Raw genomic sequence first — 6,000 nt, forward strand, 5'->3', positions numbered from 1 at the left:
GCTATTTCCAAGGCCACCTCCTTAAGTACTCTGGGATGCAGTCCATCAGGCCCATCCTTCAATCCCATCAATTTCCCCAACACAATTTCCCGACTAATAAAGATTTCCTTCAGTTCCCCCTCCTTACTTAGACCCTCTGACCCATTTTATATCCGGAAGGTTGTTTGTATCCTCCTTAGTGAATACCGAACCAAAGTACTTGTTCAATTGGTCTGCCATTTCTTTGTTCCCTGTTATGACTTCCCCTGATTCTGACTGCAGGGGACCTACGTTTTTCTTTACTAACCTTTTTCTCTTTACATACCTATAGAAACTTTTGCAATCCACCTTAATGTTCCCTGCAAGCTTCTTCTCGTACTCCATTTTCCCTGCCCTAATCAAACCCTTCGTCCTCCTTTGCTGAGTTCTAAATTTCTCCCAGTCCCCAGGTTCGCTGCTATTTCTGGCCAATTTGTATGCCACTTCCTTGACTTTAATACTATCCCTGATTTCCCTAGATAGCCACGGTTGAGCCACCTTCCCTTTTTTATTTTTACGCCAGACAGGAATGTACAATTGTTGTAATTCATCCATGCGGTCTCTAAATGTCTGCCATTGCCCATCCACAGTCAACCCCCTAAGTATCATTCGCCTATCTATCCTAGCCAATTCACGCCTCATACCTTCAAAGTTACCCTTCTTTAAGTTCTGGACCATGGTCTCTGAATTTACTGTTTCATTCTCCATCCTAATGCAGAATTCCACCATATTATGGTCACTCTTCCCCAAGGGGCCTCGCACAATGAGATTGCTAATTAATCCTCTCTCATTATACAACACCCAGTCTAAGATGGCCTCCCCCCTAGTTGGTTCCTCAACATATTGGTCCAGAAAACCATCTCTTATGCACTCCAGGAAATCCTCCTCCACCGTATTGCTTCCAGTTTGGTTAGCCCAATCTATGTGCATATTAAAGTCACCCATTATAACTGCTACACCTTTATTATATGCACCCCTAATTTCCTGTTTGATGCCCTCCCCAATATCCCTATTACTGTTTGGAGGTCTGTACACGACTCCTACTAACGTTTTTTGCCCTTTGGTGTTCTGCAGCTCTACCCATATAGATTCCACATCATCCAAGCTAATGTCTTTCCTAACTATTGCATTAATCTCCTCTTTAACCAACAATGCTACCCCACCTCCTTTTCCTTTTATTCTATCCTTCCTGAATGTTGAATACCCCTGGATGTTGAGTTCCCAGCCCTGATCATCCTGGAGCCACGTCTCCGTAATCCCAATCACATCATATTTATTAACATCTATTTGCACAATTAATTCATCCACCTTATTGCGGATACTCCTTGCATTAAGACACAAAGCCTTCAGGCTTGTTTTTTTAACACCCTTTGTCCTTTTAGAATTTTGCTGTACAGTGGCCCTTTTTGTTCTTTGCCTTGGGTTTCTCCGCCCTCCACTTTTCCTCATCTCCTTTCTGTCTTTTGCTTTTGCCTCCTTTTTGTTTCCCTCTGTCTCCCTGCATTGGTTCCCATCCCCCTGCCATATTAGTTTAAATCCTCCCCAACAGCACTAGCAAACACTCCCCCCTAGGACATTGGTTCCGGTCCTGCCCAGGTGCAGACCGTCCGGTTTGTACTGGTCCCACCTCCCCCAGAACCGGTCCCAATGCCCCAGGAATTTGAATCCCTCCCTGCTGCACCACTGCTCAAGCCACGTATTCATCTGCGCTATCCTGCGATTCCTACTCTGACTAGCACGTGGCACTGGTAGCAATCCCGAGATTACTACTTTTGAGATCCTACTTTTTAATTTAGCTCCTAGCTCCTTAAATTCGTTTCGTAGGACCTCATCCCTTTTTTTACCTATGTCGTTGGTACCAATGTGCACCACGACAACTGGCTGTTCTCCCTCCCATTTCAGAATTTCCTGCACCCGCTCCGAGATATCCTTGACCCTTGCACCAGGGAGGCAACATACCATCCTGGAGTCTCGGTCGCGGCCGCAGAAACGTCTATCTATTCCCCTCACCATTGAATCCCCTATCACTATTGCTGTCCCACTCTTTTTCTTGCCCTCCTGTGCAGCAGAGCCAGCCACGGTGCCATGAACTTGGCTGCTGCTGCCCTCCCCTGATGAGTCATCCCCCTCAACAGTACTCAAAACAGTGTATCTGTTTTGCAGGGGGATGACCACAGGGGACCCCTGCACTACCTTCCTTGCACTACTCTTCCTGCTGGTCTTCCATTCCCTAGCTGGCTGTGGACCCTTTCCCTGCGGTAAGACCAACTCACTACACGTGATACTCACGTCATTCTCAGCATCGTGGATGCTCCAGAGTGAATCCACCCTCAGCTCCAATTCCGTAACGCAGACCGTCAGGAGCTGGAGGTGGATACACTTCCTGCACACGTAGTCGTTAGGGACACCGGAAGTGTCCCCGAGTTCCCACATGGTACAGGAGGAGCATAACAGCCGACCGAGCTCTCCTGCCATGACTTAACCCTTAGATACACTTAAATTGGCAACAACAATGTTAAAAGTTATTGACTGATATAAGAAGAAAAAGAAAAACTACTCACCAATCACCAGCCAATCACTTACCCCCTAGGCTGTGACGTCACCTTTGTTTCTTTCTTTGCCTTCTCCCTGTAGCTGCACCGGCACGCCTCTCGCCGACCCCGTACTCGCGCTGCTCCGAGCTCCCACCTCCTCGACTAACTGCTCGAACTGCTCGACTCCCGCTGGCCTTTATAGGCCTCTCGCCGACCCCGGACTCGCGCTGCTCCGAGCTCCCGCCTCCTCGACTGGCTGCTCAAACTGCTCGACTCCAGCTGGCCTTTATAGGCCTCTCGCCGACCCCAGACTCGCGCTGCTCCGAGCTCCCGCCTCTTCGACTGACTGCTCGAACTGCTCGACTCCCGCTGGCCTTTATAGGCCTCTCGTGGATTGAGAACTGGTTGTCAGACAGGAAGCAAAGAGTAGGAGTAAACGGGTACTTTTCAGAATGGCAGGCAGTGACTAGTGGGGTGCCGCAAGGTTCTGTGCTGGGGCCCCAGCTGTTTACATTGTATTTTAATGATTTAGACGAGGGGATTAAATGCAGTATCTCCAAATTTGCGGATGACACTAAGTTGGGTGGCAGTGTGAGCTGCGAGGAGGATGCTATTAGGCTGCAGAGTGACTTGGATAGGTTAGGTGAGTGGGCAAATGCATGGCAGATGAAGTATAATGTGGATAAATGTGAGGTTATCCACTTTGGTGGTAAAAGCAGAGAGACAGACTATTATCTGAATGGTGACAGATTAGGAAAAGGGGAGGTGCAACGAGACCTGGGTGTCATGGTACATCAGTCATTGAAGGTTAGCATGCAGGTACAGCAGGCGGTTAAGAAAGCAAATGGCATGTTGGCCTTCATAGCGAGGGGATTTGAATACAGGGGCAGGGATTGTTGCTACAGTTGTACAGGGCCTTGGTGAGGCCATACCTGGAGTATTGTGTACAGTTTTGGTCTCCTAACTTGAGGAAGGACATTCTTGCTATTGAGGGAGTGCAGCGAAGATTCACCAGACTGATTCCCGGGATGGCGGGACTGACCTATCAAGAAAGACTGGATCAACTGGGCTTGTATTCACTGGAGTTCAGAAGAATGAGAGGGGACCTCATAGAAACGTTTAAAATTCTGACGGGGTTAGACAGGTTAGATGCAGGAAGAATGTTCCCAATGTTGGGGAAGTCCAGAACCAGGGGTCACAGTCTGAGGATAAGGGGTAAGCCATTTAGGACCGAGATGAGGAGAAACTTCTTCACCCAGAGAGTGGTGAACCTGTGGAATTCTCTACCACAGAAAGTAGTTGAGGCCAATTCACTAAATATATTCAAAAGGGAGTTAGATGAAGTCCTTACTACTCGGGGGATCAAGGGTTATGGCGAGAAAGCAGGAATGGGGTACTGAGGTTGCATGTTCAGCCATGAACTCATTGAATGGCGGTGGAGGCTAGAAGGGCTGAATGGCCTGCTCCTGCACTTATTTTCTAAAAGCTTTTTGGAAATCTAAGTAGACAATGTCTACTGGGCTTCCCTCATCCAGCAACTTTGTAACTTTTTCAAAAAATACAATTAGACTTGTGAGACATGAACTCTTTTTTTATGAAGCCATGTTGGGTGCCCTTAATATGTCCCTCCCTATCCAAGTATTCATATATTGCATCCCTTAATGATTCTTTCAAGCATCTTACCTATTGCTGATATTAAATTGATGGGCCGAAAGTTACCCGGGTCTGCCTTGCCACAATTTTTTAAAATGGGGACTTCAGCAGCCTCCTTCCAGTCTGAAGGAACCATTCCGAACCATTCGGACAGGTTACACCTCAACAGAGACGGGACCAATGTTCTCGCAGGTGGTTTTGATAGTACGGTTGGGAGGGCTTTAAACTAGCTTGGCAGAGGGATAGGAACCCAGGAGAGGGCTCTGAGCTAGTTAGAGTGGGTGAGAGCTCAGATGAACAGGACCCCAAGAAAGAATGCAAGAGGTAGGAGGCAACAGAGCAGAGTAGCACTGGGGTAAGTGTAAACCACAAAGTGATAGGAAGGGACAATATGTATGAATATAAAGGGGCTGCAGGAGGGGTCAAAACTAAAAATCATGGTTTAAAAACGAGTATTAAAACACTCTACCTAAACGCACGCAGCGTTCGAAATAAAATAAATGAGTTGACGGCACAAATCATTACAAATGGGTATGATTTGATGGCCATTACAGAAACGTGGTTGCAGGGTGGCCAAGACTGGGAATTAAACATACAGGGGTATCTGACAATTCGGAAAGATAGACAAGAAGGGAAAGGAGGTGGGGTAGCTCTGTTAATAAAGGATGATATCAGGGCAGTTGTGAGAGATGATATTGGCTCGAATGAACAAAATGTTGAATCATTGTGGGTGGAGATTAGAGATAGTAAGGGGAATAAGTCACTGGTGGGCGTAGTTTATAGGCCCCAAAATAATAACTTTAAGGTGGGGCGGACAATAATCAAGGGAATAATGGAGGCATGTGAAAAAGGAACGGCAGTAATCATGGGGGATTTTAACCTACATATCGATTGGTCAAATCAAATTGCACGGGGTAGCCTTGAGGAGGAATTCATAGAATGCATACAGGATTGTTTCTTAGAACAGTATGTTACAGAACCTACAAAGGAGCAAGCTATCTTAGATCTCGTCCTGTGTAATGAGACAGGAATAATAAACGATCTCCTAGTAAAAGATCCTCTCGGAATGAGTGATCATAGTATGGTTGAATTTGTAATACAGATTGAGGGTGAGGAAGTAGTGTCTCAAATGAGCAAACTATGCTTAAACAAAGGGGACTACAGTGGGATGAGGGCAGAGTTGGCTAAAGTGGACTGGGAACACAGACTAAATGGTGACACAATTGAGGAACAGTGGAGGACTTTTAAGGAGCTCTTTCATATATACCAGTGAAAAAGAAGGGCGGTAAGAGAAGGGATAACCAGCCGTGGATAACCAAGGAAATAAAGGAGAGTATCAAAGTAAAAACCAATGCGTATAATGTGGCCAAGGTTAGTGGGAAACTTGAAGATTGGGAAAATTTTAGACGACAGTAAAGAATGACTAAGAAAGCAATAAAGAAGGGGAAGATAGATTACGAATGTAAACTTGCGCAAAACATATAAACAGATAGTAAAAGCTTTTACCGATATATAAAACGGAAAAGAGTGACTAAAGTAAATGTTGGTCCCTTAGGAGATGAGAAAGAGGATTTAATAATGGGAAATGTGGAAATGGCTGAGACCTTAAACAATTATTTTGCTTCGGTCTTCACAGTGGAAGACACAAAAACCATGCCAAAAATTGCTGGTCACGGGAATGTGGGAAGGAAGGACCTTGAGACAATCACTATCGCTATCACTAGGTGGGTAGTGCTGGACAGGCTAATGGGACTCAAGGTAGACAAGTCCGCTGGTCCTGATGAAATGCATCCCA

Source organism: Pristiophorus japonicus, unplaced genomic scaffold (assembly GCF_044704955.1).
Source record: "Pristiophorus japonicus isolate sPriJap1 unplaced genomic scaffold, sPriJap1.hap1 HAP1_SCAFFOLD_29, whole genome shotgun sequence".
NCBI lineage: Eukaryota > Metazoa > Chordata > Chondrichthyes > Pristiophoridae > Pristiophorus > Pristiophorus japonicus.